The sequence below is a fragment of the Delphinus delphis genome, chromosome 2 (assembly GCF_949987515.2).
Source record: "Delphinus delphis chromosome 2, mDelDel1.2, whole genome shotgun sequence".
NCBI classification, from domain to species: Eukaryota; Metazoa; Chordata; class Mammalia; order Artiodactyla; family Delphinidae; genus Delphinus; species Delphinus delphis.
In genome coordinates, this window is record NC_082684.1 from 113,466,641 (window position 1) to 113,481,680 (window position 15,040).

Here is a 15,040-nt window from a genome sequence, read left to right on the forward strand (position 1 = left end):
TTCACAGGTGATATTGATGTTGCTGGTTCCCTGACTGCCTGGGATGTGAAATCTCCCAAACCTTGGGTTGTTGACCTCATATATCCAACCTTCAAGGTATTCTGCTTTTATCGTTTTTTCCTAAAATCTGTATTTTATGGAAATATCCAGAAAACTTTATAGACATTATGTCTCCACTAGGAAAGTAATTTATAAAGCTTAAGGAAAAAATGTTGTGGGGACTAATTCACCATAATAAATTGTCTATCTCTAAAGTGAAGAAAGGGAGGTTTAAGTACTTTAAAATGAAAATCTTTTATCTTAGAATTTATTGTGACTTCTCCTCAGTGAGCTGGTCAGCAAAACATGGACTGCCTTCTCTCTTCTTTCTTTCAATAGACATTTTCTAACACCTAGCTTAGATCCTCTTAAATATCCAAAAGTTTCCTGATCAATTACAAGGTGTCCCTGTCCCCTTCAGTTGGCCTCAGTTCATTAGGGTGGTTTGCCTTCTCTTGCTTGTGGTTGAATTACTGCTTTCTTCTCACCCTCAGTACCCATGGCATGGACTCTCCATTGTGCCTTATCCCAGTCATGACCCTGCTATTCATCTGGGTCACCTTCATATTTTTTTCTTTCTTGCTCTCATATTACAAGTTCTATGAAAGACATGCAAGGGGAGAGTTGCAGAATGGGTAATGTTAAAAAGTAAGAAAAGGAGGGATAGTGAGAATAGGGGACTAACATAACACATGAAAGAAGAACAAATTTGTTTTAGGATAGGGAATAATCCAGGAAGAAAAACCTGAAATGGAAATCAACTAGTCTTTCAGAATTCTGTTTCCAAGTAGTCTTTTCAATTTACAAATTAACATTTACATCAAAGTCTGAGCAAAAGAAGAGATAGTGGACTTCCCTGGTGGTGCAGTGGTTGCCAATCTGCCTGCCAATGCAGGGGACACAGGTTCAAGCCCTGGTCTGGGAAGATCCCACATGCCGCAGAGCAACTAAGCTGGTGCACCACAACTACCAAGCCTGTGAGTCACAACTACTGAAGCCCGCATGCCTACAGCCTGTGCTCTGCAACAAGAGAAGCCACCACAATGAGAAGCCCGCATACCACAATGAAAATCCAATGCAGCCAAAAATAAATAAATAAAACAAATAAATTAAAAACAATTTTTTTAAAGAATAGAGAGTAATTGAAAAGAAAATTATCACAGGAATATCCCATACAGTGAAAATGACCACAATTTATTGATCACTTATTGAAGTCTGGGTAGATACAGGATATGTTTCTCAACATTGGCTGTATGTCAGAATCATCAGGGAAGCTTTAAAAAATCCTAATACTGAGGCCTCATGCAAGACCTGTACATTAGAATCTCTGAGGATGGGATCTGCTATATTTAAAGGTACATACGTTTTTACAATATGTAGCCAAGATTGAGAACCATTCTCAGTAGTGGCTGGAGCCAGCTCTTACATGCTCATAAGAGCCAATATATTTTCAGGAACTTTGTGAGTTAAACATATTGGTAATTTGAAATTGATCACAGTGGGAGTATTTTCACCATGTTAATTGGCAAATCAGTTTTTTACCTCCCTGGAGAGTCGACTGCTAAACATTTATAAACATACCACTGACCCTAAGGGGTGACACTTAGGTGAAAAGAGGGAGGGAAAGGAATGAAAGGAGACATGGTTAATAATCACACCAAGACAACTAGCCTGAACCAGGAAGTATGATCACTTCAAATGTACAGGCAGTTAATCTTCACAATCCCTGTGAAAGACAATTGTCACAATATCCATTTAATGATGAATCAACAAAGGCTCAGGTTTAATTAAGTGCCTCAGTTTCATTCACACAGATGGTAGTTGAAAGGAATCAGAACTGAGGTCAATCCTGACCTCACTAAACTTATAATTCAGTGGTGACCATGAGAACACCATTGGTTGCTGAGGAGTATAAATGAGCAGAGAATTTTTGAAAAAGTATATTCTCATTCTTGTCAGGTAATTTATGAAGCAGTGAGAGCCTAAAAGAGAGGGTTTAGGTAGAATTTGCATGAACATATTCCTGATCACTGTAAAATAGGTTACAAATTTAGTGTAGAGATGTGGTCCTAAAATAGAAGAAAAAACAAACAGACAAAGAACAAATGTTCTACTGAAAGGTCCTCTGTATAATGTCCTGTGTGTCATAAACATCTATAGTTGATGTTTAAGAGGGAACTCAAATATCACTTGGGTATTAGGTATTTGTTCTCCAGGTTGGTAAACTGAGAGATGAGAGAGAGAGAGAGAGAGAGAGAGAGAGAGAGAGAGAGAGAGAGAGAGAGAGAGAGAGAGAGAAGACAGAAAGATGCATGACCTTGTTACACTTCTCTGATCATCCAACTCTTCTATTAAACACAATGTATACTTCAAGCTATCTTCAGTCTGGATATCTCACTCCACACTCTTTCTTAAGTTCTCAGCAATTGAACTTGCCTCCTACTTTAGAGTAAAAATTGAAGCTGTTAGATTGGAAGTCTTCATCTTTAACCTGTACACTTACACCTGCATATACACACATTCTACCTTCCTTCTCCCTTGTTACACTAGGGGAGCCATTCTTCTTCTGCCTAAAGTCATCTTTTCCCCCAAGCCTTGAATTCCCACACATCATCTTCATTCACGTACTATCAGGATCACTCATCCATTTCTCCCTTTCTCCTTTGGGTCTACTTTATTGACTTTTAAATATCCATAAATCTCTCCCTTGAAAAATTAATCTCACTCCACTCCATACCTTCTCTTTCTTCTTTCATTCACAGACAAATATCTTGAAAACGCTACCTATTCTTGCTAACTTCATTTCATTATCTCCCACTCACTCTTCAACAGACTCTAAGCTGACTTCTGCTCCTCTCTTGCCCTCATAATTCCACAGAACAGCATCACCAAAAACCTTCATTTTCATTCCGTTTCTCTAAATGATACTTTGTATTCCTCAACTTAGATGGCATTTGACACCATTGATAACATTTTCCTCTTGGCTTCCATGATTTAATACTCTTGGTTTTCCTCCTCAATCACTGACTACTCCTTCTAGGTGTCATTTGAAAGTTTGCATTCTGCTATACAACCACAAAGCGCTGCACAATATTTGGCCAAGGCCCTCTTTTCTCTTCCCCCAAATTTCTCAACTTTGGCACTATTGATATTTGAGGCTGGATAATTTATTTTAGGAGGGAGAGAAGGGACTATCTATATTGTGTGTTGTGCTTTGTTGAGCACAATACCTGACCTCTATAGTCTAGATGCATCCCCCCAGTCATGGCAACCAAAAATGTCTCCAGACATTGTTAAGTATCCTGGGAAGTGGGGGAGGGATGGAGGGACAAAATCTCCTCAAGTTGAGAGTCACTGCTCTACTCTCTTCTTAAGTGAGATTATTCATATTTATAGCTTCATTTACCACCATCACACAAATAATTCATAAGTAGCACCTCTACCTCTGATATCTCCTATGGACACCAGATTCATATAACCAATCTCTCTTGATGTATCAACCATACAAGGCTCAAATGCACTTTAAACCAAACATGACCAAAGCTAAGTTTATAATCGTCCTTGCCTTTCCTAAAATATGGTCTTCACTTAGTGTGTTCTTTCTCTGTGGATGGAATTACCTTGCATCTAGTTATCCAGTTATCCAAACTAGAAACCTAGATTCATCCTGAACCCCTCCTATCTAATGGCACAAATTAAAACAAAATCAAATTTTACTTCTTAGTCTCAACATAAAGAAGAATTCTTAAACATGAAAGTAAAAATTTTAACTATAATAAAAAGACTGACACATTTAACTTTGTGAAAATAAGAGCTCTTTTATCAAACTGGAGCATGAAACAAGTAAAAATAATATAATCTATTTGAGATAAATAAATGACAAATCACAAAAAAGATAAATGACCAAATAGAAAAATGGGCAAAAGTCATGATCAGGCATTTCTCAGAAAAGCAATATGAATGGTGATAACCATAAGTAAAAATGTTCATTTAATCAGAGTAATATAAGATAAAATTGCAAACATATTCTGACATTATTGTTGTCTTTTATTTGTGTGTGTGGTACCTAATTTTTGTTTTGAATTTTATTTTTTTATACAGCAGGTTCTTATTAGTTACCCATTTCATACATATTAGTGTGTATATGTCAATCCCAATCTCCCAATTCAGCACACCACCACCACCACCTTGCCACTTTCCCCCCTTGGTGTCAATACACTTGTTCTCTACATATGTGTCTCTATTTCTGCCCTGCAAACTGGTTCATGTGTACCATTTTTCTAGGTTCCACATATATGCGGTAATATACAATATTTGTTTTTCTCTTTCTGACTTACTTCACTCTGTATGACAGTCTCTAGATCCATCCATGTCTCTACAAATTACCCAATATCATTCCGTTTTACAGCTGAGTAATACTCCATTGTATATATGTACCACAGCTTCTTTATCCATTCGTCTGTCAATGGACATTTAGGTTGCTTCCATGAACTGGCTATTGTAAATAGTGCTGCAATGAATATTGGGGTACCTGTGTCTTTTTGTAATATGGTTTTCTCTGGGTATGTGCCCAGTAGTGGGATTCCTGAGTCATATGATAATTCTATTTTTAGATTTTTAAGGAACGTCCATACTGTTCTCCATAGCAGCTGTATCAATTTACATTCCCACCAACAGTGCAAGAGGGTTCCCTTTTCTCCACACCCTCTCCAGCATTTGTTGTTTGTAGATTTTCTGACAATGTCCATTCTAACTGGCATGAGGTGATACCTCACTGTAGTTTTGACTTGCATTTCTCTAATAATTAGGGATGTTGAGCAGCTTTTCATGTGCTTCTTGGCCATCTGTATGTCTTCTATGGAGAAATGTCTATTTAGGTCTTCTGCCCATTTTTGGATAGGGTTGTTTGTTTTTTAATATTGAGCTGCATGAGCTTTTTTATATATTTTGGATATTAATCCTTTGTGTGATGATTCTTTTGAAAATATTTTCTCCCATTCTGAGGGTTGTCTTTTCATCTTGTTTGTAGTTTCCTTTGCTTTGCAAAAGCTTTTAAGTTTCATTAGGTCCCATTTGTTTATTTTTGTTTTTATTTCCATTACTCTAGGAGGTGGACCAAAAAGATCTTGCTGTGATTTATGTCAGAGTGTTCTTCCTATGTTTTCCTCTAAGAGTTTTATAGTGTCCAGTCTTACATTTAGATCTTTAATCCATTTTGAGTTTATTTTTATGTATGGTGTTAGGGAGTGTTCTAATTTCATTCTTTTACACATAGCTGTCCAGTTTTCCCAGCACCACTTATTGAAGAGACTATCTTTTCTCCATTGTATATCCTTGCCTCCTTTGTCATAGATTAGTTGACCATATGTGCATGGGTTTATCTCTGGGCTTTCTATCCTGTTCCATTGATCAACATTTCTGCTTCTGTGCCAGTACCATATTGTCGTGATTACTATGGCTTTCTAGTATAGCCTAAAGTCAGAGAGTCTGATTCCTCCAGCTCAGTTCTTTTCCCTCAAGATGCTTTGCCTATTTGGGGTCTTTTGTGTCTCCATACAAATTTTAAAATTTTGTGTTCTAGTTCTGCAAAAAATGTCATTGGTAAGTTGATAAGGATTGCATCGAATCTGTAGATTGCTTTGGGCAGTATAGTCATTTTCACAATACTGATTCTTCCAATCCAAGAACATGGTATATCTCTCCATCTGTTTGTATCAACTTTAATTTCTTTCATCAGTGTCTTATAGTTTTATGCATACAGGTCTACTGTCTCCCTAGGTAGGTTTATTCCAAGGTATTTTGTTCTTTTTGTTGCAATGGTAAACGGGAATGTTTCCTTAATTTCTCTGTCAGAATTTTCATCATTAGTGTATAGGAATGCAAGTGATTTCTGTGCAATAATTTTGTATCCTTTTATTTCTTTTTCTCCTCTGATTACCATGAGTAGGACTTCCAAACTATGTTGAATAATAGTGGTGAGAGTGGACATCCTTGTCTTGTTCCTGTTCTTAGAGGAAATGCTTTCATTTTTTCACCATTGAGAATGATGTTTGCTGTGGATTTGTTTTATATGGCCTTTATTTTATTGAGGTAGGTTCGCTCTATGCCCACTTTCTGGAGAGTTTTATCATAAATGGGTGTTGAAATCTGTCAAAAGTTTTCTGCATCTATTCAGACGATCATATGGTTTTTCTCCTTCAATTTGTTAATATGGTGAATCACATTGATTGATTTGTGTATATTGAAGAATGCTTGCATCCCTTGAATATATCCCACTTGATCATGGTGTATGATCCTTTCAATGTGTTGTTGGATTCTGTTTGCTAGTATTTTGTTGAGGATTTTTGCATCTATATTCATCAGTGATATTGGTCTCTAATTTTCTTTTTTTATAGTATCTTTTTCTGGTTTTGGTATCAGGGTGATGGTGGTCTCATAGAATGAGTTTGAGAGTATACCTTCCTCTGCAATTTTTTGAAAGAGTTTGAGAAGGATGGGTGTTAGCTCTTCTCTAAATGTTTGAAAGAATTCACCTGTTAAGCCATCTGGTCATAGACTTTTGTTTGTTGGAAGATTTTTAATCACAGTTTCAATTGCATTATTTGTGATTGGTCTGTTCATATTTTCTATTTCTTCCTGGTTCAATCTTGAAAGGATATACCTTTCTAAGAATTTGTCCATTTCTTCCAGGTTGTCCATTTTATTGGCATAGAGTTGCTTGTAGTAGTCTCTTAGGATGCTTTGTATTTCTGCAGTGTCTGTTGTAACTTCTCCTTTTTCATTTCTGATATTATTGATTTTAGTCCTCTCCCTCTTTTTCTTTATGGTTCTGGCTAATGGTTTATCAATTTTGTTTATCTTCTCAAAGAACCAGCTTTTAGTGTTATTGATCTTTGTTATTGTTTTCTTGGTTTCTGTTTCATTTATTTCTGCTCTAATCTTTATGATTTCTTTTCCTCTGCTAACTTTGGGGGTTTTTTTGTTCTTCTTTCTCTAGTTCCTTTAGGTGTAAGGGTAGATTGTTTATTTGAGATTTTTCTTGTGTTTTGAGGTAGGCTTGTATTGCTAAAACCTTCCCTCTTAGAACTGCTTTTGCTGCATCCCATAGGTTTTGGATCATCGTGTTTTAGTTCTCAATTGTCTCTAGGTAGTTTTTGATTTCCTTTTTGATTTCTTCAGTGATCTCTTGGTTATATAGTAATGTACTGTTTAGCCTCCATGTGTTTGTGTTTTTTACATTTCTTTCCCTGTAATTGATTTCTAATCTCATAGCACTGTGGTCAGAAAAGATGCTTGATATGATTTCAATTTTCTTAAATTTACTGAAGCTTGATTTGTGACCCAAGATATGGTGTATCCTGGATAATGTTCCATGCACCCTTGAGCAGAAAGTGTAATCTGCTGATTTTGGATGCAAAGTCCTAAGAATATCAATTAAATCTCTCTGGTCTAATGTGTCACTTAAAGCTTGTTTTTCCTTATTAATTTTCTATATGGATGATCTGTCCGTTGGTCCGTTGGTGTAAGTGAGCTGTTAAAGTTCCCCACTATTACTGTGTTACTGTTGATTTCCTCTTTTATGGCTGTTAGCATTTGCCTTATGTATTGAGGTGCTCCTATGTTGAGTGCATATATATTTACAATTGTTATATCTTCTTCTTGGATTGATCCCTTCATCATTATGTAGTGTCCTTCCTTGTCTCTTGTAACAGTCTTTATTTTAAAGTCTATTTTATCTGATATGAATATTGCTATTCCAGCTTTCTTTTGATTTCCATTTGCATGGAATATCTTTTTCCATCCCCTCACTTTCAGTGTGTATGTGTCCCTAGGTCTGAAGTGGGTCTCTTGTAGACAGCATATATATGGGTCTTGTTTTTGTATCCATTCAGCGAGGCTGTGTCTTTTGGTTGGAGCATTTAATCCATTCACTTTCAAGGTAATTATCGATATGTATGTTCATATTACCATTTTCTTAATTGTTATCAGTTTATTTTTGTAGATCCTTTTCTTCTCTTGTGTTTCCCACTTAGACAAGTTCCTTTAGCATTTGTTGTAGAGCTGGTTTGGTGTGCTGAATTCTCTTAGCTTTTGCTTATCTGTAGAGCTTTTGATTTCTCCATCAAATCTGAATGAGATCCTTGGCAGGTAGTGTAATCTTGGTTGTAGGTTCTTCCCTTTCATCACTTTAAATATATCATGCCTCTCCCTTCTGGCTTGTAGAGTTCCTGCTAAGAAATCAGCTGTTAACTTTATGCAAGTTCCCTTGTATGTTATTTGGCATTTTTACCTTGTTGCTTTCAATAATTTTTCTTTGTCTTTAATTTTTGTCAATTTGGTTACTATGTGTCTCGGCTTGTTTCTCCTTGGGTTTATCCTGCCTGGGACTCTTTGCACTTCCTGGTCTTGGGTGGCTATTTCCTTTACCATGTTAGGGAAATTTTTAACTATAATCTCTTCAAATATTTTCTCAGGTCCTTTCTCTGTCTCTTCTCCTTCTGGGATCCCTTTAATGCAAATGTCATTACATTTAATGTGATCCCAGCGGTCTCTTAGGCTGTCTTCATTTCTTTTCATTCTTTGTCTTTATTCTGTTCTGCAGCAGTGAAATCCACCATTCTGTCTTCCAGGTCACTTATCCATTCTTCTGCCTCAGTTATTCTGCTATTGATTCTTTCCAGTGTATTTTTCATTTCAGTTGTTGTATTTTTTATCTCTGTTTGTTTGTTCTTTAATTCTTCTAGTGTTTGTTCTCTACTTTTTCTTTGTCTTTGTTAAACATTTCTTACATCTCCTCTATCTTTGCCTCCATTCTTTTTCTGAGGTCCTGGATCATCTTCACTATCATTATTCTGAATTCTTTTTCTGGAATGTTGCCTATTGCCACTTCATTTAGTTGTTTTTCTTGGGTTTTATCTTGTTCCTTCATCTGGTACATAGCCCTCTGCCTTTTCATCTTGTCCATCTTTCTGTGAATATGGTTTTTGTTTCACAGGCTGTAGGATTGTACTTCTTGTGTCTGCTCTCTGCCTTCTGGTGGATGAAGCTATCTCTTATTGTTATCTTATACCAGCAATTTCCATTTAGATTTACACCCACCTCATTTCTCTTGTTTTGTTCTGCATCACTCGTATCATCCTATCATCCTATCATTTAAAACAGGACTACACTTTTTTTTTTTTTTTTTTTGGTCAGAGGTACTTTCCTTAACAAAATTTTAGTACAGTCTACTTCACTTATATTTTCATTTGTTTCAAATGTCTTTATTTCAACTTCACTTTAAAGTGTTTTTTCCTGAATGTAGTATTCTAATTTCGTTATGATTTTCTTTTATTGATATATTGAAGATATCATTGAATGTATTATTCCAGTCTTTTCTCACTACTCTTGCTGCTTTTGAAATGTCAGCTGTAATTCTGCTGCTTCAATAAATGTAATCTGTCCTTTAAAAAAAAAAAAGGACATTCTCTGGTACTTTTCAGATTATCTCTTTGACTTAGTATTCAGCATTCTCACTGTGATGTATCTAGCTGAGCTTTTTTTTTAAATCTAATTTGCGTGTCATTGTGTTTCTTTAATTTGTAGATCAATGCCTTTATTTTGTTAAGGAAAAGAGTGGTGCACCATTATTTATTTTCTTTTCTTCAGGGACTTCAATTTTTTTAAAAGGCTAGATGTCACTGCATGTGCTATATCTCTTCACAGTTTTCCAAGTTTTGCATCTTTGTAGGGGTTTTGTGTGCACCATTCTAGTTGATTTCTTCTAATTTATTTTCTGGCTTACACATTCCCTATGACTGTGTCTAATCTAATGTAAAATCTACCCTTTGGTTGACTTATTTTGTTTTCCATCTATAGGAAAGTTGATCTTTTAGTTTTGTTTTAACAGTTTTACAGAATAATGGAGATGAAAATCATGCAAAAGTAACACCCATTTTCATGTACCACCCTTGGTTACCATTTTCCTTTTTATTTATTTTATTTTCTCCTCTCTTCTTTCCTTTCCTTTCCTTTCTTTCTTCTTTTTTCTTATTATCTATCCTGGTAGTTCCTTATGCTCTTGCAAGCTCTTTGATACCATAAGTACAACTTCTTTAATTTTTGCTGTGTATTTGTTGTTGTTTGCATTAAGAGTTATGATCAAGTAATCTGTCACCATTATTTCTCTCAAACACTTGTTTATACCACAACACATCAAATTTTTAATTTAGAAATACAGTTGTTTTCATGTATTTTATCTTTGTTCCTCCATTTTTATCAATACCCTACAAAATTCTATGACAAGATATGTCTTGTTCTTCATTCCTCTAGCACTTCATATTTTGCCTGATATAGTAGCTTCCAAATAAATGTCCTTTGAATAGGTTCAATTTCCTCATATGTAAGGTAGGCAAAATAATATGCATCTTACTGATTTGTTAAAAGAATTGGAGTTAATAGGAATTGATATAAGAAAGTAATGGTTGTAGATTATTGTGGTTATATATCAGCAGATGTTATGAAGTAACTGTCTTGAATGTGACTTGTTATATAGCCTGCTGAGTCTATTCTACTTCAAATTTTTGTGCTCCTTTAAATTTATTGAGAGGCTACACTTCTCATAAATTTGACCATTTACAGTACTCACACATTTCAAATCTCAAGCAAACAAAACTGACTTATCTTTGCTATGATGGAGATGGCCTATCAAGGAAACATCAGAAATACTTGCTGTCAGTTTGAATCCTTTTGTTTCCAGTGGTTATATTTTTTTTAAATTTTGCAGTATTTGTGGTAAGAAGCCTGTTTCCAGATATGAATACTATGTCAAGTATTTGGTTTTTTTCTAATATTTAGTGCTTGAAGTGGCCAGAATCTATTTTAAGAAAATAATTCTCCCTGTGTCTTATTTTTTTTTTGGCCTTTGGAGGGTAGGTTGAGAGGTGTAAAAATAAGGATAATATATCTCTGTCTTGACCCAGCCTGGTAAGGACCACTATAGTGGTATATGCAAAGGAGTACATGGCTAGGGTGAGTGATTTATGTATTCCAACTTTCCCGTAGACCTCACCATCCACTAGTGATCCTGCCAATTCTTTGCTCTCTCTGATCATTTGCAAGTGTTGATACCTCTTTTCATTTCAGGATTGTTCACAATCATTTTGTTCAGCCCAGGAAATTATTAAGTGCTATGTGATGATGAAGATGATGGCTATATGAAATCCCATACTCTGAAATAGGACCAGTCTTTTGTGATAACAGTGTTAATATCAGTCCCACTTGATTCTAGGGTTATTAATTTTCTCTTATATAAAATGAATGGTTTGGGGTCAATGATATTTTTCTCTTCTTGTTTTAACTATTTTCACTTTATAGGATGTAAAATTGGCCCTTTCTATCTCAGTTTTGTCTGAATCTACAAAGATCAAGAATACAAAACAATAGCTTCTAGTTATCCCCAAACAGAAGTGCCAAACTACTTAATGGTAATCTCAAAAAAGTGTTTCTTAATAGAGTAATAAGCATTTCAAAAGGGAGAGTCTTTGTTATATAACCCTGCTCTGCATATTACAAGAGTCTGATATCCTAGCACTGTCTCCCTAGCAAACCTGCAATAGAAATTCCTGATTAAAAATGTCAACCCCAAAATATACCTTACATAGTTCCAAACACACACAAGAGAGTAATATTACTTCTCATTGAGAACCTCTTCCCAACTGACCATCCACATGTAGAGTGGAAACAGTTTAAAACTGAAAAACAAAGATAATTTTTTTAAAGAGTGCACCATCCAACACTCCTGAAGAAAAAGAATACGTGGTGCTCCTTCACCACATCAGTTGGGAGGCTGAGAGAGCCCTTGAAAGACCTGCCATCTATCCCATAAGTGTTAGAACCATGACATCTGGCATGAGATGTGACTTTTCTGAAGCAGCATATGGGAAAAGCAGAGGGAGAGAGCTCAGTTGAAATAAATGTTTGTCCAATCAGGGACACATTCTCCATAAGCATTTCTATTAAATCATTTAAAGAGATATTGGGGAGGAAAGTGTCCCTAATCCACAAGGAATCATTTGTGATAATTACTTACTCTAAATAAATACTCACTCTTTTGGGCTATAGGCTCTTTGCTGGGACTAATGGCAGACTGCTGGAGGGTTAATGGCAAGGAGTACTTCCAAGAACTCCTGCTGCCAGTGTCCTTCTTCCCATGGTGAGCCACAGCCACCCACCCACTTCTGCAGGAGACCCTCCGACACTAGCAGATCTTTAGTGTTTCCACAGTGGAAAGGCTATGAAACTCTACTGGACTGGGAAATTACATTACTGAGAATACAGAGTGCAAGAATGCTGGAGATCTAGCTAACTTTTCTACTTCTCTTACTTCTCTAAGAAAGTAACTCAAAGAGTTGTTGTAAGGATTAAATTAGATAATCAATATAAAGAGATCTACACAGAAGCTGGATTCAATAAATATGAACTCTTATTAATAATGACTTAATGGAATCCTTCCCATCAGGAAACTTTCACAAGCCTCTTAGATAGCCTCATCCACCGCAGGGAAGACAGCAGAAGCAAGAAGAACTACCATTCTGCACCCTGTGGAACAAAAACCACATTCACAGAAAGATAGACAAGATGAAAAGGCAGAGAGCTATGTACCAGATGAAGGAACAAAATAAAAACCAAGAAAGATAAACTAAATAAAGTAGAGATAAGGAACCTTCCAGAAAAAGAATTCAGAATAATGATAATGAAGATGATCCAGGACCTTGGAAAAAGAATGGAGGCAAAGATCGAGAAGATGCAAGAAATATTTAACAAAGATCTAGAAGAATTAAAGAACCAACAAACAGAAATAAACAATACTATAACTGAAATGAAAAGTACACTGGAAGGAATCAACAGCATAATAACTGAGGCAGAAGAACGGATCAGTGACCTGGAAGACAGAATGGTGGAATTCACTGTTGTGGAACAGAATAAAGAAAAAAGAATGAGAAGAAATGAAGACAACATAAGAGACCTCTGGGACAACATTAAAAGCAACAACCTTTGCATTATAAGGGTGCCAGAAGGAGAAGACAGAGAGAAAGGAACCAAGATAATATTTGAAGAGACTTTAGTCAAAAACTTCCTTATAATGGGAAAGGAAATAGTGACCCAAGTCCAGGAAGTGCAGAGAGTCCCAGGCAAGATAAACCAAAGGAGAAATACACCAAGACACATAGTAATCAAATTGACAAAAATTAAAGACAAAGAAAAAAATTTAAAAGCAGCAAGGGAAAAATGCCACATAACATAAAAGGGAACTCCCATAAAGTTAATAGCTGATTTCTCAGCAGGAACTGTACAAGCCAGAAGGGAGAGGCATGACATACTTAAAGTGATGGAAGGGAAGAACCTAGAACCAAGATTACTCTACCTGGCAAGGATCTCATTCAGATTTGATGAAGAAATCAATAGCTCTACAGACAACCAAGAGCTAAGAGAACTCAGCACCACTAAACCAACTATACAACAAATGCTAAAGAAACTTCTCTAAGTGGGAAACACAAGAGAAGACAAGGACCTACAAAAACAAACCTAAAACAATTAAGAAAATGTTAATAGGAACATACTTATCGATAATTACCTTAAACGTGAATTGATTAATTTTTCCACCAAAAGACACAGGCTCACTGAATGGTTAAAAAATAAGACCCATATATATGCTGTCTACAAGAGACCCAGACGTAAGGACACATACAGACTAAGAGTGAGGGATAGAAAAACATATTGCATGCAAAAGGAAATCAAAAGAAAGCTGGAGTAGCAATACTCATATCAGATGAAATAGATTTTAAAATAAAGAATGTTACAAGAGAAAAGGAAGGACACTACATTGATGATGAAGGGATCAATCCAAGAAGATATAACAATTATAAATATATATGCACTCAACATAGGAGCAGCTCAATACATAAGGCAAATGCTAACAGCTATAAAAGAGGAAATCAACAGTAACACAAAAATAGTGGGGGACTTTAACACCTCACATACACCAATGGACAGATCATCCAAACAGAAGATTAATAAGGAAACACAAGCTTTAAATGACACAATAGACCAGAGAGATTTAATTGATACTTATCGGACATTCCATCCAAAAACAGCAGATTACACTTTCTTCTCAAGTGCACATGGATCATTATCCAGAATCTTGGGTCACAAGATCTTGTGACCCAAGATCTTATCACATCTTGGGTCATAAATCAAGCCTCAGTAAATTTAAGAAAATTGAAATCATATCAAGCATCTTTTCTGACACCAATGCTACGAGATTAGAAATCAATTACAGGGGAAAAAACGTAAAAAACACAAACACATGGAGGCTAAGCAATACATTACTAAATAACCAAGAGACCACTGCAGAAATCAAAGAGGAAATCAAAAAATACCTAGAGACAAATGACAATGAAAACACGATGATCCAAAACCTATGGAATGCAGCAAAAGCAGTCCTAAGAGGGAAGTTTATAGCAATACAATCCTACCTCAAGAAACAACAAACATCTCAAATAAACAACCTAAACTTACACCTAAAGGAATTAGAGAAAGAAGAACAAACAAAACCCAAAGTTAGTAGAAGGAAAGAAATCATAAAGATCAGAGCAGAAATAAATGAAATAGAAACAAAGAAGACAATAACAAAAATCAATAAAACTAAAAGCTGGTACTTTGAGAAGATAAACAAAGTTGATAAACCATTAACCAGAACCATCAAGAAAAAGATGGAGAGGATTAAAATCAATAAAATTAGAAGTGAAAAAGGAGAAGTTACAACAGACACTGCAGAAATACAAAGCATCCTAAGAGACTACTACAAGCAACTCTATGCCAATAAAATGGACAACCTGGAAGAAATGGACAAATTCTTAGAAAGGTATAATCTTCCAAGACTGAACCAGGAAGAAATACAAAATATGAACAGACAAATCACAGGTAATGAAATTGAAACTGTGATTAAAAATATTCGAAC